Genomic DNA, 26,224 nt, shown 5'->3' on the forward strand with positions numbered 1-26,224 from the left:
CATTTTGGAGAAGGTAAGTCAAAAGTGTTACTGTTGAGATCTCTGCAGGTGGGAAAAAAACCCAAAACAAATGTTGCAGTTTTGGAAGAAAGAAAGATCAGCAAAAGAGTATGAGCTGAAAGCATCTAAGAAACGGATAGTAACTTCTGAGAATTCAGGTGCTTTCACATTTCTTCAGCAACAGAACTTAATTTCATCTTGTGTTTTATATTTACCATTGCTCGCTTGGAAGCAATTATTTAAACAGGGTTGCCAACTCTCCCCCCCTCCCCCCAGAAAATTACTGTGTTTTTTTTTTACTGCAACATGACAAGCATTATTCTTACCAGAGAACAGAAATGAGAGGAAACAACCTTGCCACAAAAGTTGCACTTTGGCTCAACCTAAAGCCGCTGAAGATCCAAGAGCTTTGCCAAAGGAGTGGACTGCGAATCCATACTGTTGTTGTTGTTGTTGTTGTTGTTGTTAAATGGTAAGGGGTCCTCAGTGTGTTTGCAACTAAAGGTCAGCTGGCAGGATCTCAAATCAGTTTTCTGCTCACACCTACTATAAATTTTCATATATTCATAATGGGTTTCATTTACACATACATATTTTATGATCAGCTCAGCTCTTCTTGCACTCTAAATTTATGTAACCTAATTGTGCTGTGCTGTAATTTGCAATGTTCAGTTCTTGCTGTTCTTTACTCCTGTGGCTGTGGTCCAAGGTACTTTCCTCTGTTTAGAAGTGCCTGAAAGTTTGCCGCACAGTGCCATGCCATCCTCACTTTAATTGGCTGCTGGGAAAAAAATGCCTTTGAGAGGGAAGACAATTTATTGGCTTTCAAATATTTAAGACCTCCTAGAACTGATGGGAATTATAATAACCTTACCTTACCTTTGATGTTAAATGAAAATTGCCTGTTCAACAAAGCACACTCCATAATCCTTCCCTGCAGCTTTAGTCTCAAACTCTCACAGTGTTGTTCTAATGATTCATTTTAAGATGGGTGCACAAAGGTGCTCGAACTACAAATACACAAACATGGGAGTATAGCCAAGTTTATGCTCCTCTTTGAATCATACCTAAAACTAGGAATAAGATGGGTGAGTGGAAAGTTATTCCAGAAAGAACCAGAGGGAGGTGGTTTTTTTTTAAAATGAGTGGAATGATTCAAAATTTCTAACTAAAAGATTAGAGTGGCTAAAGTTCAGTTTAAGTAAATTTGGAGGTGTCTTCTAAAACAGTGTTTCTTAACCTTGGCAAAATGTCTATGGAGATTCTCAGTCATCCAGGTCATGGATCCTGCAACATCCTGCAAAAGCACAGCTCCACAACAAAGTCCTTTCAGCAGTTCCAAGAAGTCTCCACATCCATTTGCACCACTTGGGTGATCCTGAGGACACAGATAAACCCCCAAGTAGCCTCAACAACTCTTTAAAAGAATGCAAATGACCAGCTGAACCATAAATCTTTTCATTCCCCACCATTCAGCGAGAGATGAAAAAGCTTCATGGATGAGAAGCAAAATTTCTTCAAAGAAAAACAAGAAAATCTAGTTGCCTATTGAAAAAGCACTTTTGGGTTAACCTTGACAAATTTAAGAATGTGGAGCTCTGACTGAAGATGTCCATACATCTTAAGGTTGCCAAGATTGAGAAGCACTGTTCTAGAGGAAAAATGGACAATTATTGGAGGAAATCAATAAGAGAGGTAATTCTCTTTATTTCTGTTTTCCACAACTTCTGTTAAGATTTGAGAGAATATTTAGTACAAATACTAGAGTTCGAAAGTATTTAAACCTTTATTTATGTATTCATTAATTTACTTTATCCTTCATCTCTATCTAACCATTCTTGGAGGCTTACATTATGTATAAATGCAGCAAACATTTTAAATATCCACATTACGATTAGAATGTTACAAATAATTTCTTCAACTAAAGTAATAGCACTAATGATAAATAAATAAATAAATAAATAAATAAATAAATAAATAAATAAAAGCAATAAATATGGCACAGTGTGTGAAACCAAGAGACTATTCTCTCTGAAATAATTGCTTCTTAAATGTGTAATAAAGCCAGACTTTCCTTTTCCCAATTATTCCTCTGCCTAATTCCACTTTGTTTCTCAGAGGCTGTATGATTGCCTAGAGGAGATCAATTAGTTCTGTAGAGCTGTATTCCTGTGTTTAAGTCAGGCTATCTAGCCAAAACTATCCATGATTGATTAGAAAAAGACCATAAGTGACCTCCACACTCCAGCTTTTATAGTGTGAATAGCTATGGCTTCTAGAAGACTGAACTGTACCAAATTCTATCTTGAAAAAAATGTGATTTACAAAAATAAAGATTAATTTTCTAATATATTTAAATGTTCAGATATCGCAAATATAAAGGACAACTAAGAATTCAGTCTCCAATGTCATCATTCATATAACTTGTCTGGGCTTGACTGAAGGGGTAAAGGCAGTGGTGGGATTCAAAATTTTTTACTACCGGTTCTGTTGGCATAGCTTGGTGGGCGTGGCAGGGGAAGGATACTGTAAAATCTCGATTCCCTCTCCACTCCAGGGGAAGGTTACTGCAAAATCCTCATTTCCTCCCAATCAGCTGGGACTTGGGAGGCAGAGAATAGATGGGGGGCAGGGCCAGTCAGAGGTGGTATTTACCGGTTTGCCCATCTACTAAAAATGTCTGCTACCGGTTCTCCAGAACTGGTCAGAACCTGCTGAAACCCACCTCTGGGTAAAGGAATCATCTTATGGCTTGAAAACTCTCAAGGGATAGTAAATCTTAACAAATTAAAGCATCTTTATAATATTAGAAAGCAAGTTGCAAAGCTTACCCAGTAGATTTTTTTCGTATGAATATGAACTCTTAGATAAAGAGCTGAATTTCCAAGAAGGCATAGAACAGATACAGAAAGTTCTTCCACGTTAAGTAACATCACTGGATTTGGAATCCTCTTCAGATAATTTCTGAGCTCCAAATCCCTCCGTATCACTTACAAAGGTTTATAATTCTACTGCAAATCGGTCTGAATTTGCTTATAACGCATGGATGATTTGTAATTTGTCCAAGGATTCTAACTGCAAACCTGTGAAGTCAGGGCTACAAAGGGGAAGGCTTTAGTAGAAACTAAATGCCTAAATAAAGCTGCAGTTCAATAAGGGTAGAATTTATATAAGCAGAGTGTTCCGTTTTGGGCAAAATAATTTGAGGGATTTTTGTAGAAAACTAAATAAATTTCTAAGAGCAGTGAGATTATTTTTCTTTACCATCACTACTTATTCTAAATTAAAAGCCTTTTGTACATGCAGAAGAGATTCATGCTTATAACAACAACTAAAGGAAACAATGCAGAGCATGGAGTCTGGTCATAGGAAGCAACTGCATATTCTTTTGTATAATAGTTATTTATGCTGCCTTTTGCGTAGGCATGTTTATCTTTCTGCTTTCCCGTCCTGCTGGTGAACAAACTAACAGAGGGAGGGATTGACAGATGGAGTCCCAACTCCCTTTACATTCATTTTCAATATCTCACTGGATTGGAAAGAATAAGGTGCTTCCTGACACCACATGTTCAGGCTGGCCTTCTTCCCACTGTTTGTGCAGCAAGTACTGAAGATTTCAAATGAATCTCTATGGGTCAGTGAACAGCATATGGAGCAGCTTCATGGGAGTGAAAGTCCCTTTCTATGTGTCTCTCATACATATTGAGCTCCTATGAACGGCAACCTGAACATATATAGTTCTATATTGTTCTTCAGATGTTAATGTCCAATATGTAACGGCAGCCTGGTCACATACACTTTTGTTGGAGATTGTTCAGGAAAGAAAATTAAAAGTTTTTCCTCAATATGCAATACAGAATCATTTTTGTAACTGGGCTGAAGTATACCAGTTGCTTATTTTTTTAGTGGCAAAATTGAGGAAAAATAAAATCCATCTCTCTCTCTCTCTCTCTCTCTCTCTCTCTCTCTCTCTCTCTCTCTCTCCCTCCCTCCCTCCCTCCCTCCCTCCCTCCCTCCATCTCCTCTCCTTTCCTCTCCCTCCCCCTCTCTCTCACACATAAACACACCCACACCCTCCTCCTGTTCCTTGTTACAGCATGTGCTGAATAAATAGCCACAGGAAATATAACAGGCTCTCCTCTATGACATGAAATTAAAGTTTTTGTTCTCTTACATACTGTATGGGGACCCTTTAAAACAAAATAGGAGATGGCATGGATGCTTCCGGGGAAAAGGAATCTTCTCCTTCTCCTTCTCCTTCTCCTCCTCCTCCTCCTCCTCCTCCTCCTCCTCCTCCTCCTCCTCCTCCTCCTCCTCCTCGCAGCCTGTGCTGGCTAAAAGTGTGTGCCAAGAACAGAAAGACACTTTTGGTTACAACTTTAAATGTTTCTGTCATTGGCACAGAGCAGCAGTATACTTGAATAGTTAAGAATGGCAGGAATTCTGGGCATATAATAAAATAGCCAAGAGAAAATGTGGATTATAAAGGCTCAGCTATGAAGTCTAAGTCAAGTCAAATCTTTACTATAGTCATAGACCAGCAAATCAAGATCAAATGTATACAACTCCCAAAAATAATCTTAGCAAGCTATAAAAGATGATGGGAAACTCTTGCTGAGACAAAAAAAAAATATTTCTAATACACTCAGGTAAGCATTACAAGGAATTGTAGTGGAGGTTGTGAGGACCTTTCTAGTTCCTTCAACAGGTATTTGATTACTAGAGCTGTTGACACCTCTGAAAGAGAGCTTTTTTTTTTTTTTTTTTTTTTTTTAAAAAGCTGTTTCACAAAACCAAGTTATATTTTCATAAAGTGGCCAGGTTCCTTTTCTCAGAGCCTCTCTCAGCCTTATTCTACAGAGCTGAATGAGAAGGCTGAAACAGGCTTTTTTCTAGGAACTCAGGGTGAGAGGAAGGTTTTATATTGTGAGTAGTGGTGGGATTCAAATAATTTAACCAGTTCAGCAGAACCGATACCTAATTTTTTGTTGAGTTCAGCGAACTGGCTCCAAAATGGCCAGTCTAGCATGTATTCACATGCCTTCAATTCCTTGCTTGATACAATCTTTCGGAGCCAGTTTGCTGAACTCAACAAAAAATTAGGTATCAGTTCTGCAGAACGGGTGTGACCTGGCTGAATCCCACCACTGAGGCCAACTACGAAATATCATTTCTATGAAATGAAAGATATGGGGACTCCAACTGTACCTGGACTTATCTCAGGTAACAAAAATTTAAACCTACATACCTTGTCTGTTCCCACTTTGGATTGGATTACAATGCTGGCTACTGGTTTAGTTTTTATACAAATCAAATTGATTTTTTTTTTAAATTATAGACCAACATAACTTGTTATACATCATTTACAAATGTTGTGTGGATAGTGTGAAAATCAATCACATTTAGACTTATATAAATGCTTCACAGTGCTTTACAGTCCTCTTTAAGCGGTTTACAGAGTCAGCATATTGCCCCAAACAATCTGGGTCCTCATTTTACTGACCTCAGAAGGATGGAAGGCTGAGTCAACCTTGAGCCAGTCAGGATCGAACTGCTGGCAGTCAGCACAATTAGCCTGCAATACTGCATTCTAACGACTGCACCACCACAGCTCAAGTTTAATCTCAAATTAGAACAAGCTAGATCTCACTAAAATTGCTCAGAACCTGAATGAAATCCTATGTACTGTAACAAAAGCAGATCTTGTTTCAAAGGTTAAAATGTATAACTGCAATGAAGAATATCAGAAGCCATTTTTATATCTTTTTCTTTCTTTTCTATTTTTATTTTTTCCTCTCATATTTTCCTTTTTTTTTTCTTCTTTCTTTTTTTCTTCCTTACTTTATATTGGTTTCTATTAGTTTTCAATCATCTTGTTTAAAAGGTTCAATAATATATATATGTGTGTGTGTGTGTGTGTGCGCGCGTGTGTGTGTGTATGTATATGAATAATAATAAATCAAATATTGTTTCAGCAGAATTCAGAGTTTGACCAATATTTATGGCATCAGCTTGGATTTTTCAAGCATTTAAAAGGATGACATTTCAGATTTAAACTTGTGCTGAGATAAGAATATGCAAATCAGTCCAAATCTAATTTGTCTTAGTTTTATAGCTTTTCTGTTATGTCATTTTTGTGTAATTTTTAAAAAGTTGGAATATTTTTTCCAAAATTTTCCCTATTATGCAAAGATTTCTATGAAACTTTAACATATGGAGTTTTGTATGCAGTTTTCTAAGGCATTGGATTTCTTTTTTAAAATGTAAGTATTCCTAATATATGCTTTTTTAAAAAGCTATAACTCCTATACCATTAGAAAGCCTGTCTTGGCAGTGAATCTGGTCCATTCACTCTTCCTGAAATCAGTGGTGGACTTCTTTCCATTTCTTTTTATGGATTGTTTCTCCTGGAAACAAGCTGCTTTGGCTGGTCTCTGATTCCTAAAGTTTGAGCTAAACATCCGAAGTTTCAATAATTTTAGGAAAGTTTTGAGGTAAATCTAGTTCAGACTTCCTGGGAAGTCTGAACTGCTGTTCGATAACAGCATCCACTTGACAATTTAGGTTATACCAATTGATTTTAAAAATACCCACTGAAATAAATGCAGGACATATACATTAAAACTTAATGTGTTAATGCAGTGGTGGAATTCAATTTTTTTTTTACTACCGGTTCTGTGGGCGTGGCTTGGTGGGCGTGGCAGGGGAAGGAGACTGCAAAATCTCCATTCCCACTCCACTCTGGGGCCAGCCAGAGAGGGTATTTGCCAGTTCTCTGAACTATTCAAAATTTCCGCTACCGGTTCTCCAGAAACTGTCAGAACCTGCTGAATAGCACCCTGTGTTACCTGCAACATTGGCATGGTTTTGGAATATGTTGTTGGAGAATTTCAGGATAGGGAATATTATGATATCCATTTTTAGATCTGTCTGCTCTGCATCTCATCCGTGGCATGGTACTCATGTTGTTGCTTAATTAAACAGATGCTCATGTTGCTGGGTTCACATTTACATGACTTTTACTATTTGGACTGGAGGAGCTGAAAGCAACTGACTGTTATTCTGAAGTGAACTCCTTTGTGCAAGTGACTTCACAAAGAAGAAAATAGAACATGATTTATTTAGCATTCATAGAGCTATGAAGAAACATTTCAAAGCTTTAAATACAATTCATTGTCAATCTTACCTCCCAAAGTCCCATTCCAGCTTTATCTCCATAGTGAAACCACCAAAAGAAACTTCAATGAAGCATGTGACATGGTTGGTAATGCAAAAGCATTAGCTTGCTTTGGAACAAGTTGAGATGATTGGCTGGAAAATGTCCAGGAGACAATGCTCTTTGCTCGCTTCATGTTCTCTTGTTCTGACTTTATAACAGAAAGTAACAGAAGGGATTATTTTAAATGTTATGTCTTCTGGAGAAGGTAAATAAGTTATAATCTTTACCAGGTTTAGGAAGTAAGAGTCTGAATGCTACGAAGGAAAAGAAAAAGAAGACTGGAACTCAGAAGAGATTGTAAGTGCAGGGGGTAACATTGCAGGTATGGTTGTGTAAAAGAGCAACTCACCTGCTCTGTTGGAATGGAAAGACAACACATAGAGGCAGGTCCTGAGGGCAGTGAAGGTGACCTAAGAAGTTGGAGAAGCTTGGCAGATGATACATAGTGTCCTTATGTGTTTATTTGTAGCAACTTTGAGACCGCCTTCTACTGCATAGCTCCCAGCGACTGGTAAGATCCCACAGAGTTAGTTTCCTCCGAGTCCTGTCAGCTAAACAATGCTGGCTGGCAGGCCCACGGGGGAGGGCCTTCTCTGTGGCTGCCCCAGCTCTCTGGAACCAGTTATCTCCTGAGATCCGGACTACCCCCACCCTATTGGCCTTCCGGAAAGTGGTGAAGACCTGGCTTTTCCAGCAGGCCTGGGGCTGTTGATCTTGCTGTTGCAATCTTGAGAGATCCGGCCATGAATGGTGTGCATGGACTTTTAATGTTTTTAAAATGTTTTTTTAATAATTTTCCTATGTTCTTTGTTGTATTATTTTTTGCTGTAAGCCGCCCAGAGTCCCTTGGGAGTTGGGCGGCATAGAAATTCGATAAATTAAATTAAATTAAATTAAATTAAATTAAATTAAATTAAATTAAATTAAATTAAATATGCTTAGGGCATCACAGCATGCAGAAGTTCTAGCTGTTAATTAATATGCAATCTTGATAAAGCTGATTAGCTATATTGATGTCTATGGACATTCCTGGGAACACTTGGGAGTCAGACGAATGTATCTAGTACTCACTCCTGTATCTGGAAATTTGGAGGTCTCTGACAAGAGACCACAATGTAAGAACAATCAGTAGGAAAGTTTGCAAAACAATTTTTATCAGAAAATCTGGTAAATCTCTTAGAAAAAAAAATTATTATAAGAATTTATTGACTTCTGATATTTTACAAATTGAGGCAAGATAAAAGGTATTGCTCCTTTCTAACCAGATTGACAATTCTATTTTTTGCGCTAATTTTTACCACCTTTGAAAAATGCAATCTCTTTTTTAGCAATTTACTGATAACTTTCAGCACCTGGCACTTGAAAAGGCAGCCTCACACTTACAATAAAGCCATCTGAGAAACATGAAGACTAATTGCTAATGATAGTTTATCCTATCCTATCCTATCCTATCCTATCCTATCCTAGCCTAGCCTAGCCTAGCCTACGGTTTACTTCTGCAAAGCCAAAATATATAAAGATAGTTTCTTCTTTGTCTTCAGGCATATTAGTTCTGCTCAATGCAATCCATCACTTTGTAGCTGGTAAGTTATATCTGTAGTGGCTCTTAAAATCCGAGATTGTAAACTAAATTCAGAAGCTGAAAGTTGCTTCTTCCGAGTGCTACGGGCTTATGCATTACAGACAAGAACCAGAAAACCCCAAAATAAAAATTCAGTTACATAACTACTTCAACCAGTTAGCCAGTGTTAAATGGATGAATGCTGAAGTCAAATAGAATTACTGTTCTCTAGGAATTATTCTACCATCTACCTTTTTTTCTACTTCTTGGTTATCAAGGAGCATGCAGGAGAACCTGTAGTATTGGCAGACAAAACGGATAATGTTTTTCACAAAGGATGCAGGATTAGGGAAGAGGTGAGAGAGAATGTCATCTCTAAATCAAACTGTGAGCTGGACAGATAGACCCATTTTGTAGAAATTTCCCATTTTGGAAAACGAGATATGTTTTCTCTGCTCCTGATTTTTTATTGAATTAAGGTAGTACTTCTTAGAGCAGTCAGAAAGTGAGTGCTATTGAAATAAATATGACTTGCTTCCACAGAAATCCACTTAGATGGGCACTTATTTTGTAAAACTGTCATCTTTCACAATAATTTAAGCCTACTATCCCATAACCTATCATTACTCCTCATTCAGATGGTAATGCTTAGCAGTTATTCTTTGTAGTGTAGTTTTATTACAGACACAGTGCTTCAAAGCTGAAAACAGCTTTTATCTAGATTGCACCTGTAAACAGCTTCCATCATTTGCAATTATATAGTTGGCAGGTGACCCCTTATTTGCTCTGCCAGGGAAAGGTTCTTTAACCCAAGACACACTAAAATCCCATATTGAATGTAACAATGGTATTCATATCTGTATTTTTCTCAGATTTCTTTTATATTGAATAAATATTCCAGTTCCTCAGATGGATTAGTACCAAAAGTGCACATACTTTACAAAGGGAATCTATTTATTTCAGATTCAGGTTTCAGATTTTCTTCTCAAGACATTGCACAAGTAATGGACTGTGTTGTTTTAGGATTTTGTAAGAAAAAAAGAGGGACTTTTGGAATAGGTAGTAAATGAGCTGCAGCCATAATCAAAGCCTTAGAGGAACATTAAACACATTCGCACCTGTAAAGACTGAATCTGAATACTGATTTTAAATTGCTCAGAAACAGATAATTAGAGGTGTATATTTCTGTGAATGTGTATTTGGTATAACTGGAGAAATAGCACAGTGTGGGCAAAGTCTGCTTAACAGCAACGTTAGGCTGGCATATCTGTTTATGAATGCCTTTGAATGAATTGCAATGAAAAATTAAGAGGTAGACTATGCAAAAAAAAAAAAAAAAAACCCTCATGGAATTTACTGGAAAATCCTAATAGACTTTACAAGGTGTTATGTTTTTTTGTGTTTTTTCTATCTTCTTTATGAAAGTAGGGCGAAGGAATTATTGGGGACCAAATTAGACCTGATATGGCTGATGTAATATTGCTTAGCTGAGGGATGTGGTGGCTCAGTGGCTAAGATGCTGAGCTTGTTGATTGAAAGGTCGGCAGTTCAGCGGTTCGAATCCCTAGTGCCGCATAACGGGGTGATCTCCTGTTACTTGTCCCAGCTTCTGCCAACCTAGCAGTTAGAAAGCATGTAAAAAATGCAAGTAGAAAAATAGGGACCACCTTTGGTGGGAAGGTAACAGCGTTCCGTGTGCCTTTGATGTTTAGTTATGCCGGCAACATGACCATGGAGACATCTTCAGACAGCGCTGGTTCTTTGGCTTTGAAACAGAGATGAGCACCACCCACTAGAGTTGGGAATGACTAGGACATATGTGCGAGGGGAACCTTTACCTTAATATTGCTGAGTAGTTTTTTAAAAGGAAGGAAAAGCTTTAATTTACCATCAAGCAGTGTCAAAGGGGAAGGAAAACAAGCTGAAAGAAAGAACCCTTTCCTTCGTCTTCACAAATCCATGTTACAGCTGCTGTTCCCTTCTACCTTGTGCAACCATGGAGCAAAACAGCCATCTCAAATATGTGTTTGTGTGACACAATTATGTCTATCTTACACCCATCAGAATACTTTCTTTTTAAAGTCATGCTTGTGAACAAATTGAGGAAAAGGTCAATGTTGTTGATTGTGAGCAGAGGGAGATAATTAAGTCATGCAAAATAATAGGATGTGAATTGTATGAGTAGTATGACTCACCACATTTCAAACCCTTTCATAAAAAACAATTTTATAATTATTTTTTCTCGGCAGAAGTGAAGTAGCTAAGGAAATACAACTTCATATGATCTTATTTTTCCCATCCCTCCTATATTCCATCCATCAAAACATGAACTTTTGTAGGTAGGTCTGGCATTGTATTGGTAAAAATTAATGGGAGAAAGCCAGCTGGTAGTTGCAACAAGTCTGATACTATAGGATACAAAAACTCATTTATTTGGTTCTTTCTGATCTCTCTCACCCTATTAGAAGAGGGGAAAAAAAACCCTTTCTAACAATATCAGAACAGTCAAAATGTTATAGTAAATTATCAAGAAAATAATATTTTGAAGAGAATATCACAACCAGTCATTGATTCAGATTTGCAGGGCAAACCATGATTTGGAGCACAAGCATACAGCACCTGTATGGAACACTTTAAATCACATGCCTTTTCTCTGAATTGCACAGCAACTGTGCAAACTCAGGGAAAAAAGAGAGATGCCGCTGCGCAGAGTTGTTCCCAACAGATGCTTTGTACGTTTGCTCAGAATTTTATTTGCCCTTTGAATCCATATTGTTGGCCAGCCTAAGTATACAGTAGAAATATTTGTTCATTAGAGTTGTGTTGTCCCACTCTCCTTGATTTCCTCCAGAAGCTCAGAATAGTTCCTAAGGGACCCCTCATCCCCACCCACCCCACTTTCATTTTCTCTCCATGACAACCACTCAGTCAAGTAGGCTGGATCAAGAGAGTGACTAGCCGAAAGACAGCCAGTGACAGGGTGACAGGATTGTACCACAAACTCTGTAACTCACTCCTGATGGATCCCTAGAGAAACTGAAAACTAGTAGGAATGGAGTCCAGCTATTATTCAACCTTGCTCAGAAAAGACAACAAAACAAACAGTGATGGGGGAGAAAGCAGGTGCACTTCCTTTCACAAACATATGATGTGACTGCAAAACATCTTTAATCTTGCTTTAACTTTAAAAAAAAAACTGAGAATTTTACAATGAAAACAGTTTAAAAAAAAAACAATATAAACTTGTTCCTGAGGATTCCTGGAATGACCAGGACACATGCGGCCAAGACATTTTTTTCCTCTTGGTTTTTAATAAAAAACTCCCCCTCCCCAAATGCACAGTTCAGCAGAAGAGACTCACCCTTATGTTTTGATGTCTAGTTATTGCTAAAGGCCAGACTGAAATAGGGGAATAATTTTAAGGATGCTAAACAGGCCTGCGAAACCTCCAAAGTGTTATAAGTCTGCTCCATCCAGAAGCTGCTCTGATAAAAAGTTATGTAATGATACCAATCTAAAACAAGAGGGCAGCGGGATAGCTGTGCAAAACAACAAAATGTGTTTTCGTCAGATTTACAGTGAGGCTTTTGTCCCTGACATCAGAGCAGGGACAGTGTACTGCTGTCAGATGGTTATATTGTGTTTCATTTCAAAATGGGTTTCTCTTTATTTGCTAGTAAATTTATGTTGGGAGCAATTTGAGGCTCAGGATGCTGAAGGATGCTGAGTCATGACATCAATTTTAGAAAGTGTCCTTCATGAAAACAGCAGAACAGTTGGTGTGTTTTCACTTTTTAATCAAGTTAACATCTTCTGTAGAAAAGAGAGGAGCAGCAAAAGGCTGAAAGCCACACAGGACTGGGATCAGCAATTTACCAAGGACTCATTTTTGCATGTTTCTTTTAGGGTTGTTAGGGTTGTTTGACTGCACACATTACAACACAGAGTAAAGGGATTTAAGAACCATGGGTGAGCATCTAAACTAGCATTTTGCAGAAATCCTCAAACAAAACAAAGAGCTTAACCTAGAAGATGAAAACCAAATCTTATGAGCCATCAATGTTTGACCTCTTATATGTTTGTGGAGTACTGATCTTTGTAAAAAAAAAAAAAATCACCAGGAGTAGAGGAATCATCACAAGTTCTACATAAAAGTGTTCAGCATCTTTTACTATAGGAGACATTCTTAGATCAGCTTGGAAGGCAACAACATGGCTACTCTTTAATCAGCTCAGTTCTTCTTTTCTGGGTAGTCAGTCTTGTTAACTTGTGGTGGACTGGTAACCTGGAATATGATTTGTTGTTGTTAGTTGTGAAGTCATGTCCAACCCATCACGACCCCATGGACAATGTTCCTCCAGGCCTTCCTGTCCTTTACCAGGGGATATGATCAGTGGTGGGATTCAAGTAATTTAACAACTGGTTCTCTGCCCTAATGATTTATTCCAACAACCAGTTTGCCAAACTGCTCAGAAAGTTAACAACTGGTTCTCCCGAAGTGGTGCGAACTGGCTAAATCCCGCCACTGGATATGATGTATTCACCATAAACACAATCTACTTATATACTCTATTGCTGAATTTGCAATAATTAACTTTAATTGTGGGTTTTTTTTTTTCATAAGCTTATTAGCTGTGGTCTAGAAAAGCAGCCATCTTAAACACAGGCCATCACTCAACAACAGCGATGGGGAAAAAAGACAAAACAACAGTGTCACAGTACCTTGTAATTTATTTCTGAGGGCTATTTGAAAAAAAAATGCAGGTCTGAAGGAACACAAATGCATCTTTCATTTTTAAAATTTTATTTAAAAACCATCTCTCTTACTAAATAGCACATTTCTGTTAGATGTCCAGATGCTTGCTTCAATATAACTAGGTGAAACAACCTCCAGAAATCCTGCACCATAATAACAATCCAATATTTCTTTGAACTTAAATTTAATTTTAAAATATGTCTCATTCACTGGTTTTCAATGTTCTTTGCTTTTTCCGCATAATATTCAAATTACTGCTAACCAATGTTACATTGATGGATTTTTCAACATTCACATATGGCCATCTGCAGAAATAGAAATTGAAAAGTGCCTGGGCAGTGAACTGGACAAAAAATCTTTATAATTCTCAGCCAAGAGAGCTGTGATTTATCTACTCATTGGAAACAAGCTGTTTGAAATGCTAAACATTAAATAATTTGAACAAACTATTCATAACAACTCCCTAATGATAATAGAACAAAAAAGAAAACACCAGATGCATCTAGATCAGGCTAAGTTCCAATGAATTGCTTGTTGCCTCTTCATATCTCCCAAAGTATCTCTCAGAAAAAAATGGGCTCAAAAGGTAGAAGGGTCAAATGAATATCTTGGCTTTGCTCTGATTTTGTAACATACACTGTCCACAATGAAATCTTAGCTTTAAATTATCCCCCATTCCACTCCAGTCTCAGGCTAGATAAAGTCTTGCCTATGGATTGTCCCAAAGGTGCTTTTTCAAGAGGCACCTGGACTTTTTTGTTTTTCTTTGAAGATGATTCTCATCTAAGAAGCTTCTTCAGCTCTATAGACATTTGCTTATGGATTCATAATTGTAAGTGAAGAAAGAAAGAAAGAAAGAAAGAAAGAAATAAAGAAAGAAAGAAAGAAAGAAAGAAAGAGGGAGAGAGGGAGAGAGGGAGGGAGGAAGGAAGGAAGGAAGGAAGGAAGGAAGGAAGGAAGGAAGGAAGGAAGGAAGGAAGGAAAGAAGGAAGGAAGCAAGGTTGCTTTAAATGAGCCAGGCTGTGGCCCCAACAGTATCCTTAAAGTAACTCTTCTGCTAGTCCCATAGCAGTAGCTCATATTTATTTATGAGCTTTATTTATATTTATTTTATATGATAATCCAACATGTGAGCAAATTGTACTCCTTGAAGCCCACCAGGTTGCTTAGGTTAGCGGTCACTTGAAAATAGGGCCACCATACAGGTAGTCCTTGACTTATGACAATTGAGCCCAAAATTGGGCTAAGTGAGACAATTGTTACGTGAATTTTGCCCCATTTTATGACCTTTCCTGCTACAGTTGTTAAGTTAGTAACACGGTTGTTAAGTGAATCTGGCTGCCCCATTGACCGCTTGTGAGAAGGTGGAAAAAGGTGATCACATGATGCTGGAACACTGCAACCGTCATAAATGTGAACCAGTTGCCAAGCATCTGAATTTTGATCCCATGAGAATGCTGCAACAGTTGTAAGTGTGAAAAACTGTCATACGTCACTTTTTTCAGTGCCATTGTAACTTCAAATGGTCACTAAATGAGCTGTTGTAAGTCAAGGACTACCTGTATATGGAGTGCAAGGATTCAAATAGCCACTAGATGACAGCAAAGAAAGTCTTTTGTACCTGTTCAATGGTTATCTGTTTTTTGTTTTGTTTTATTTTGTGGAGGGGGTGGTGGTGCATCCTTGATCTCAATCAATCAGAATAGAGCTGGAAGGGACCTTGGAGGTCTTCTAGTCAAACCCCCTCCTCAAGCAGGAGATCTTATACCATTTCAGACAAGTGGCTGTCCTGTCTCTTCTTAAAAACCTCCAGTGATGAAGCACCCACAACTTCTGAAGGCAAGCCATTCCACTGGTTAATTGTCTTCACTGTCAGGAAGTTTCTCCTTAATTCCAGGTTACTTCTTTCCTCGATCAGTTTTCATCCATTGTTTCTTGTTTTGCCTTCTGGTGCTTTGAAATGTAAGTTGACCCCACCCCCTCTTCTTTGTGGCAGCCCCACAAATATTGGAACGCTGCTATCATGTCACCCCTTAGTCTTTCTTTTCTCTAGACTAGCCATGATCTCAAATATTATCCAGTGGTGGGTTTCAAATATTTTTACTACTGGTTCTGTGGGCGTGGCTTGGTGGGTGTGGCATGGCTTCGTGGGCATGGCTTGATGGGCATGGCAGGGGAAGGATACTGTAAAATCTCATTCCCACTCCATTCCAGGGGAAGGTTACTGCAAAATCCCCATTTCCTCCTGATCATCTGGGACTTGGGAGGCAGAGAATAGATGGGAGCGGGGGCAGTCAGAATTTTTACTACCAGTTCTCTGAACTACTCAAAATTTCCGCTACCGGTTCTCCAGAACTGGTCAGAACCTCCTGAAACCCACCTCTGATATTATCCTGTCCTGAACTGCTCAGCATGCCATAACACTGGAAGTGGCTGTTTATTTTAGAAACAGTGTGCTACACCCCCATCATTCCTGAAATACAGTTTAGTCAATTGTTTCTTATGCTCTAGTTATCATAACTCTTCCTCTCCGGAATATGTCACAACAAAGATATGTGGACAAACATCGTCCAGGGAAGATGACACAGTGACCCTTAGGAACAAACAAAATGACATCAGCTACGTCTGTCTCCTGCCCAACTTCTTCTCCCCAATTATATATCTTCTTCCTGGTGTATTTGACATGATTATCAAGGAAAATCTTAAATATGACAGACGTGCCCAATTATGCTATACTTTCTAATCTGTGCACTATATTTTACATTGCTCCTTGATAAATGTTTGAAATGCACTGGGAATAAAACGTTTATAAAAAACATAGCAGCTGCTTTTCTGCCCTCTTTGTGATGAGTTTTGTAACTGCCAAAAGCAAATTATTTTTCCTGCAAATTTATTTCTCCCTGCAATTTCTTCATATCTAACTCTAGGTCGGGGACACATAACCCATTGTCCTGGAATGCTTTGGGCCTTAGAAAGCTTTGGCCATTTTTTCAGAGCCTTTGCCAAAGTTGATGCTGAATTTTTAATGTGACTAAAGGGTAAAATATTAAATACATGGTGAGTATTAAATTAAAGTTTAATTAGTAGAATGTAATTGTAAATTGCATTGATTTGAATTAATTTTGTTTTTATTCCAGCCCACTTTGGGGAATAGGCTCTCAGCATGGAGTGGTTATACACTGTGATCGAGATTTATATGGAGCTAGATATCTGGAAATAATACCATCTTGTAGAAACCATATACAAGGTTTAGGATGTCCAAATAGTACAGTGAAGAAGTTCTCAACAAATTCTACTTTATTAACTAAAAGTTTGCATTCTAGTTTTGCAGTTGTCCCATGCACGATGCATATATTCATGCATTCTGTGATAACTGAATTGGCCGAAAACAATGTATCCATTTATTTACTAAATAATTTTTTTATGGCCACCCAACTCACACGCAGTGACTCTGGGCAGAATACAACAATATTGTATCAACAATATAAAAACAAGGTAAACAACACTATAAAAACCTCAGAACTCCCCCCCCCATCCCCATACAGATTAAAAATGCTTTGTGTACCAGATTACACAAATAGGCTTTATATGTCTATGTTATAAATTTGAAGAGAGGAGAAAGCTCACTTAGCTACTGAGTTTTAAAGAATTTTGTTCAGTTTGTTTTTAAGAACAATCTAATCTTCATCTACAGCAGAGCTGTCAAACTCCTGGCCCACAGGCCAGATGTGTCATGCACTGGCCACGCCTATGTCCAGTTTAGCAAAGGAGAAAAAAAGTCCCAATACATCACATGATGCCACTGTAACAACATGAGTTTGACACCCCTGATCTACATTATATGCACTTTAAGCCTATAGGTTTATTTGCACTAGCCACATTTACATGGTCAATAATTATCACAGGCTATTTCAAATATATGGGGAAGAAAACAAAAATGGTTTGTGTGAATCAGTCTTCAGTATAATGAGAACCAGATTTCTGTTTTCTGTCATATCTATGCTGTAATCATGCAACATTTTTCAAATTCATTGAAAATTTCCATTTATATGCCATATCAGTGTTCTCTGTGGTAGCAGCTCTGAAAAAGTCAGTGAAGTTAGAGCATGATCAATGACCTTGAATATTAAAGCTGGCAATTTTTAGAAAAACCATTTTTTGCTTGTTCTCACATATCAAGGAATTTTATCTTTGCTTAGTGACATATATCTGAGACCATTTTATGGCAGATGTATGCAGTTTCTCATTGTTTTCTCAAAGCAATGTGTATGTATCTTTTTCATTCTTTTATTTCTGCATCTTTTAATAGAAATCTTCAGCATTAGACCATTAGGATTTTAATTGCCCACATGACTGCTTTTCCCTCGTGTCTGTTACATATTCCATCTGTTCTTTTTCGCTAAGTGTGTTTTGTTTCACATTATTTATTTTTCAGCCAATCTCTTGGTACAGCTATTTCCTTATTTTTGTCCATTTCTTTGTTCCTCTAGAAAACTTTCTTAACAATGGAATGTTGTAACAGGAGTCAGACCAAGAACTCAGGACTTTTGATTATAAGTTTAAATACACATAGATATGAAGAATACACAAGTAACTTCTTCACCTTTCTTTGCCTTTGAAAGACCAACTGGCTTCTGAATTTTAGCAATTATACAGTAGTGAACAATAAACTTTAACTGGCTTACAGAGCTGAATCTGATGAGGAATTCACTGGACTGACAATTTGCAATATACATAGCATTTACTTATATTGCTGGATTTCACCCTATGTCCCTTTCAGAACATGATTTCTCCCTATCAGAGATTAGAGATGGACAAAATAACAGAATTATAGAGTTGGAAGGGACCTTGGAGACCTTTTAGTTCAATCCCCTGCTCAAGCAAGAAACCTATACCATTTCAGACAAATGGTTGTCCAATCTCTTTTTAAAAACCTTTCTGTGTTGGAACACTCAGAACTTCTGGAGGCAAGTCTTTCCACTGATTAATTTTCTAACTGCCAGGCAATCTTTCTTTAGTTCTATGTTGCTTCTTTGCTTGATTAGTTCCCATCCATTGCTCCCCTCTTCTTTGTGGCAGCCTCTTAGATATTGGAACACTGCTATCATGTCATCTCTTGTCCATTAGATCATTAGACTAGATCCATGATAGTGAATCTATGGCACGTGTGGCCAAAGTGGCATGCAAAGCCATGTTGCCCGGTATGCGTGGGCTTGCCTGTTCGTCTTCTGGGTTTCTGGCATGCATGCGCACATGACGATCAGCTGTCCTTCATGCATGTGGCAGTGCTGAAAACTGGCCTGTGCATGTACACCCGCCAGCTGATCGTTAGGCACGCATGCACGCTAGAACCCAGAAGTTCAGCTTTTCCAGAGTGTGGCACTGATGAGCGCGCACAACGTTTCCGTGGGACCTTTTCAGCAGTCGGTGCCGAAAAGATTCACCATCACTGGACTAGACATACCCAATTCCTGCAACCATTCTTCATAGGAGGGTAAAAGTTCGTTCTCTGAGTTTGAGAATGAACCTTCACCCTCATCCTACACCCGAGCTATAGATATTAGCCACTATTGCCTCCACTCCCCTATTCATTTTTGTTGCCTTTCTCTGCACTTTTTTATATTGTGGTGATGAAAACTGGATGCAATATTACAATAGTGTGCTCTTACCAAGGCATTATAAAATGGTACTAACACCTCATGTGAGCTTGATTCTATCCCTCTGTTAATGCAGCCTGCACTGGCTTTTTTAGCGACTATAGCACATTAGGAGTCCCTGCGGATTTTACTCCACTAGTCATTGCTGACTGTGTGTGTGTGTGATCATCTCCATTTCAAGGCCATTGAGCCAGCACTGTCCAAAGACATTTTTGTGGTCATGTGCCCAGCATGATGTCACAGACCACTGTCACCTTCCCACCAAAGTGGTACCTATTTATCTACTCGCAGTTGCATGTTTTCAAACTGATAGATTGGAAGGAGCTGGGATAAGGACAGGAGCTCACCCTGTCACATGGTGCTTGGGTCTTGAATCTGGGCTGCTAGCTTTCCAGCAGATAAGCCTAGTGTCTTAACCACTGATCCACTGTATTTAGTATTTAGTATTAGTATTTATTAAATTTTTATACCACCCCCTCTCCCGAAGGACTCAGGGCGGTGAACAGTCAGAATTAAAAACACACAATACAAATATTGTATACTGTGCCACCCACAGCACACTGCTTGCTCATATTTAAGTGACTGTCCTCTAGGACTCCAAGGTCCTAATGGACAGTTTATCATAGTAGCTTAAGGCTGAAATCATTTTAGGAAATCCTGCTTTTCAAATCATAAACAAGGGGAAACATTTCCATGAGTCAATTTCAATTTCTAGTGATTATATGAATTTTCCTATGCAATTTTTTGGGGGGTATAAATCAGGTGTGTTTGTCATTACTTTTGTTTGGGATGTTTTTCAACACCCAGTCTAGTTTATAGCTCTGATCTATGGTCTATGGTATTCCTTGATGGTCTCCTATCTGTGGTCTAGACTGGACTAACTTCACATAGTTGCTGAATTTCAACCAGTTAGAAATGATACTAGATATTAATTACACATCTACTACTTGGAAATTAATGACTGAGTAACAGAAATGGATTCTTTGCACCCTTCTTAGTGCTAATAAATGTGTTCTATATTGGTAAAATAAAGTCATCTTCCCAATTAGTCATTTGATTGGAAGTATGTGTTACTTATGATTTATTAATGACTAAGAGGAATACATCTGGACGATTATAATAAAAAGAAGTCATTTTATCAAAACTTTTGAATAAAATGCTGCATACATATCTAAGTACATGGGAAGCATACGCATACACAAACATATCTACGTATAATTTTTATTTTTATTTTGTTTTTCTACAGTTCATCATTTAATTAAATATCAGCCATGGATATTGAAAGAGTTGAGAAAAATAGTTCTTGCACTGGAAAGTTTTATTTCACACTGCAGACACAGAGATAATAGAACAAAAAAAATTGCCTGCTGTTTTGTGTTCGTCTTTCGATCACCAAATGTCTAACATAATAAACAAAACTGGGAATTCTTGTAGCTTAGGGTAAACTTTGTGAAATAGGTAGTTTTTCCTTGTTATGTGAGGTTATCTGTAATGTAAAGCAATTCTGAGATTTCAGCAGTTGGAAGCTAAGATTACCATATAGAATGCAAATAGCTTGGGCTATCTTATGTTTTTTCTTGAACAGATTGGAAACAGAAAACAAGCTGATGTATATAAGAATAGTTAAAAGAGGATCCATCAGTATCCTCAAACACTGGCATCTTCTTTGATCCTGCATTAATATATCTACACATTCTTCCACCATCAGTTTTGGTACCCTTGCATTATGATTGTGAATTTCACTTATTAGCCACCTATTTTAACATTTGTAATCTCAGATCAAACCACATTTTCATTTTGACATTGTAGATACCGCTGTTTTCTATATGTCTATGAGCATTATAATGTATGTGTATTATTTTTTGAAAAACATAAACACCTAAAAGAAAGATTGCTTCAATAGCAGCAGAGTAGAAATGAGGTGATAAATCTCTATTACTAATATCATAGACAATCCAAATTTGTATGCTTGAATACTAATCCGTTAATCATTATTGTTTTCCACATCCAAAGAAAAGAAATCCAATGTATTAAACACTCATGCTATAGTTTTTCTGTTGTTTTTAAACAATGAAGAGAGATTAAATGTTCCATGACTGTGCCAATAACTACTACAAAATAGTTTCTTAGAAAAGGCAAGGTTGGTTTCATATTTCTTTTCTTGACTGTCGTAAAATGTTCTTTCTAGGACACAGTTTACTTTGTAAGCAATTTTCACATGTATGTCTTAAGAAATTAAATAATTGTAGAACTTAATTCTATTTGGTGCTAATTTTTCTCCAACCTGATGTCAAGGAATATACTGTTCAAGCCACATGCAGGGAATTCTGAGTTGTCCAAACATCAGAAGAATCAGTGGGAAGAAATCTGTTCCACTACTTTAATTGTGGTTGAATCAAAAGTGAGATACATATATGAACTCCCTAAGGTTTTATCTTTGTCTCCCAATTAATAATATAAAGTTAATTCAATGTTCTATTTTTTTTTTAATTATGCTCTAGTAATCTCATTTTCAGCTTGATGGAAGAAGGATTACATGCTCATTATGTATACATACATTTGCATGCAGAAAATGCCAGTTATAGTAATCTGGATAGTCATATTACACTGATGACACAGATTGATGACTAATAAAGTAATCACACCCTTTCCTGAAAGAGAGAAAGAGAGACTTGGCACTGGTGGTACATGCATTAGTAATGGGATGGCCCTTGAAAATAGCCCAGAAATTGCAACTGCCTCTGAAAGTAGCAGCCTATGTGGCAGTGGGACTTCTAGGATATGCTCTATTACCTCTCTGTTTAGGCAGCTAAGTTGGTTATTCTTTGCTATCAAGGATCAGTTCAATATATTTGTTGCAATGCATAAGACTTCACATTGCTTGTGCCCAGGTTATTTGAAGGACTGCCTGCCCTCATTCAACCTGTTGGACTTTGAAAGAGAAGAACTCTATACTCTTAATAGCAGCAATTGATACTGCCTCATCTATGGTACAACCGGGATAATGGAACAACTTGCTACTGGAACTGAGTTGAACCCACTCAGAGGCTGAGGGTGAGGCTGCTGACAGTTGGCAGAATCAGCTTGCAATACTCCATTATAACCACTGCAGTATCATGATTTTTAGGATGTTTGCAAACGAAGTCTCATTCGTCATCTTCAGGCTGGTGTTCTCGGCTTCGTGCTTCCAGGAGCTCACTTCCAATTTTACGTGGGAGAAGACCCGAATAACCAAAGACCTACATACAAACACCCGCGAAAACCTGAGAATATATATATATATATATGTTTTTCTTCTAGCCAGGTTTTCCCTACGTAACCAAAAAAACCTTGGTTACGTAGGGAAAACCTGGCTAGAAGAAAAACACACATAAACCCTACGAAGAAGTAATAATATATACATATACATATACATATACATATACATATACATATACATATACATATACATATACATATACATATATATATATATATATATATATATATATATATATATATATATACACACATACACAAGGTGGCATTTCATATTTCTACTGCTTATAAATATTTGCAAATGTCCTAAAAGCCATGATGGTGCAGTGGTTTGAATGCAGTATTGCAGGCTAATTCTGCCAACTGCCAGCAGTTCGATTCTGACCGGCTTAAGGTTGACTCACCTCTTCATCCTTTTGAGGTTGTCAAAATGAGGAACCAGGTTGTTGGGGGCAATATGCTGACTCTGTAAACTGCTTAGATAGGGCTGTAAAGGACCGTGAAATGGTATATAAGTCTAAGTTCTATTGCTAAAGTTGAAAATGGGAGTTGTTAGCCATTTTTAACAAATAAATAACTCATAGTATTCAACGGTCTCAAAAATATCTAATTATAAAGTATGTCAATAAACCAATACTGAAGAATCAAGAATTTTTTAATAAGAGCTGAACTACAATTCCCAGAATCCAAGAACCCTGTTATGTATGTTCTATCAGAGTATGTTATTTTTTATTTTTCATTTTATTTAATCACATTTTTAAAAATAAAACAAGAATAACAAAAATAGGAAAAAGCAATTCAAGCCTCACCAAAGGAAAAAAACAGAAAAATAACATAAGCTAACTACAATATACCAAATACATGTCAAACACTGAAACTTTCTATCAATGTTTTTAATTTATAGAGAATGATACTATATTGCTGTAAAATCCCATGAAGTCTATGCAAAAAAGAAATGTACCAATTTTTATTAATAAAAATAGCCTTTTCAAAAATGGATAATTTTTGAATTCAGGAGTAGCCACTGTGTGGCTCCTACTATAAACTTTGTCCAAAACTGGAAAAGAAGATATAATTCTGATGATATTTGATTGGGAGAATGTACAGCAATGGTGAAACTAATGGCTTATTGTATATCCACAATGGAAGCTTAATAAAATATCAAGTATGAATGGCTCACACAGCAAGACAAATAAATAAAGACATTTATAGTTTCCAGTCAAGAACTAACACATGAACTGGAAATATATACATATCATATAATGCTTAGTGAATCTCTGTGACTATAAACTAAAGCTGCTACTACGCTTTCTAACCTGTTTACAAATGTGCAGATGCTTTCTGTTTCCCAAGTCTGTTTGCCACAATTAATGCCAAACCATGCCTTTGCTTTCCCAGTGGTACAATTCCATCTTCTGTCAAGCACAGAAGAGGGCCCTACAGATTCAAGCTGTTCATTTGCAGAACACAACTGTATTTTCAAAGAGGGGAAAAGGCATGTTAATGCTTTCTGATGATACACACATGCATATGTCATAGCCTGAACCATATTAAGAGAGATACAACTTGTGTGTGCGCATTTTTTTTTAAAAATGTTCACCTAAAATGTTAATATTTTTTAAAAAATAATGGTTATGCAATAAAGTAGAGATGACCTCTTAATTACAACTTTGAAGTTAATCAATTACTCTTACCCAGCAATTACTCAAGATACTGCTTTCACAGCCAGGCAGGAATACAATCTTAGAGAAGATATTCTTCATTCATTATGACTGGAGCAATTAAGGTAGGAATAAATTACAGAACACCTGTGGTCCTACAGGTCCCTATCAAGCTTCATATCCCATCCTATTTCTAAATATTTTTTAAAGATAAAGGTAAATATTTCCCTTGACCAGTCATGTGAGACTCATTTCCATTTCTTATCCAACATTGTCCAAATATATTTCCATGCTCATGTGACAACATTACTATATGCCAAGGCACACCGAACACTGTTATCTTCCAAAGTGGTACCTATTTACCTACTCACAGTTGCATGCTTTCGAACTGCTAGGTTGGCAAGAGCTGGGGTAAGTAATTGGAGCTCACCCAATTGCACAACACTTGGATCTCAAACCTGGGTTGTCTGCTTTCCAGGTGACAAGCTCAGCATCTTCACCCATTGAGCCATTGCTTCCCTTACTTCTACTTTTATCTTTACCTTTGAACTACTGTACTTCCAAGATACTCTGCATCATCCAGGGCTGCAAAAATCCTTTTTAGATGAAACAATTAACTAGAAAGTTAGCAAAAGAAAGTACTGATATGCATATTTATTTGCAGCCCTAGATGCAAAGTTTTCTTTGCAGTGTATCTTGGAAATAGAAAAATACCTTCTGATAAATAGGTATTTTTGGAATCACAGGCAGGCAATGACACCCATGTTGCAATCACAGGATTGCAAAGAAAGAAAGAAAGAAAGAAAGAAAGAAAGAAAGAAAGAAAGAAAGAAAGAAAGAAAGAAAGAAAGAAAGAAAGAAAGAAAGAAAAGAAAGAAAGTTTAAGTCCGGGTCCTTCATACTTCCCCTACCTTATTATTTTGGCTGCAAACATTGCAGTCATGTTATAATTCCTCTTCCTTTCCTGCCTAGGAAAGTTCTAAGGTATAATGATGTCATTTGGTATGTGAGGCCCCTTATTCAGATACCAGATACCTTGAAGGAATGATAAAGTAGTAAACTCCTTAATGAAACAAGTTTTTCTGAGATTCTTTGATTTGCACATGTTTAGATAGCTCAAATTCAAACATATCAAAATATCTAAAACTTGCAGCATGATAACTCATGGTTAGGATGCTGGGTTGGAAGCTGCAAGCCGGCGTTCGAGATCTGAGTGCTGCTGCATGGCAAGGTGAGCTCCTGTCATATGCTCCAGCTCCTTCATGGGGACATGAAAGGAGCCCCCATGGGCATTCCCTGGGCAACAGTGATGTTGCCGGCTAATTCTTTCTACCCAGAAGTGACTTAAATGGTGCATCCAACACGAATGGGATGGGGATCTAAATCCTGATATCATCTTGCTATGAAATGTATCATAATACCACAACCAATGAAAAGATGGGGATTAACTGGTAATGATAATACTTTATTCAGCAACAATATTTAGAGCTGTCCTACAGGAGCAAATACAAGCATCATGATGGTTACAGTACTTATAACCATGCACAGCACAATGAGTCCATTCACATTGGTTAATGTATACTTTCGCCTTAATGGTTAAATTTTATACATTTACACATAATAAGGCATTTTGTTCCCTATAAGGTCTTTTGAAAGATTCCCTATATGGTCTTTTCAACTGAGTAGTCATTTCTACATCCTAGAATCTCCTGGCAAACATATTGATTTATTACTTTGGATTACCCGCATATGATCTGAATTTTTAGAGAGACATTTATTCCTAGAAAGGGCTTTGAAACGTGAGAAAATCCATATTTAAATAAAAATTTTGAACTAAAAACTTATGAATACTTGGAGACAAGGGAGGACTAAATATTCAGTAAAATTGTCATGTAAATATGTATTTAAATATATACTTAGTAATATTTAGAACATTCACAACTTAACACAGAAAGCAAATAGAATAAAATTACTAGTAAGATATTGCAGAAAGGATGCAGACAGGAAATAGACTCATCAATTTATAAATCATTGGCATTACGTAAAGATTTGTATACCTATCAAATATTTTCAGTCATAGAATAATACTCTTACATGAAACCTGTACCAAGT

This window comes from Pituophis catenifer, unplaced genomic scaffold (genome assembly GCF_029215685.1).
Source record: "Pituophis catenifer annectens isolate HBS135680 unplaced genomic scaffold, rPitCat1.0.hap2 SCAF_3, whole genome shotgun sequence".
NCBI classification, from domain to species: Eukaryota; Metazoa; Chordata; class Lepidosauria; order Squamata; family Colubridae; genus Pituophis; species Pituophis catenifer.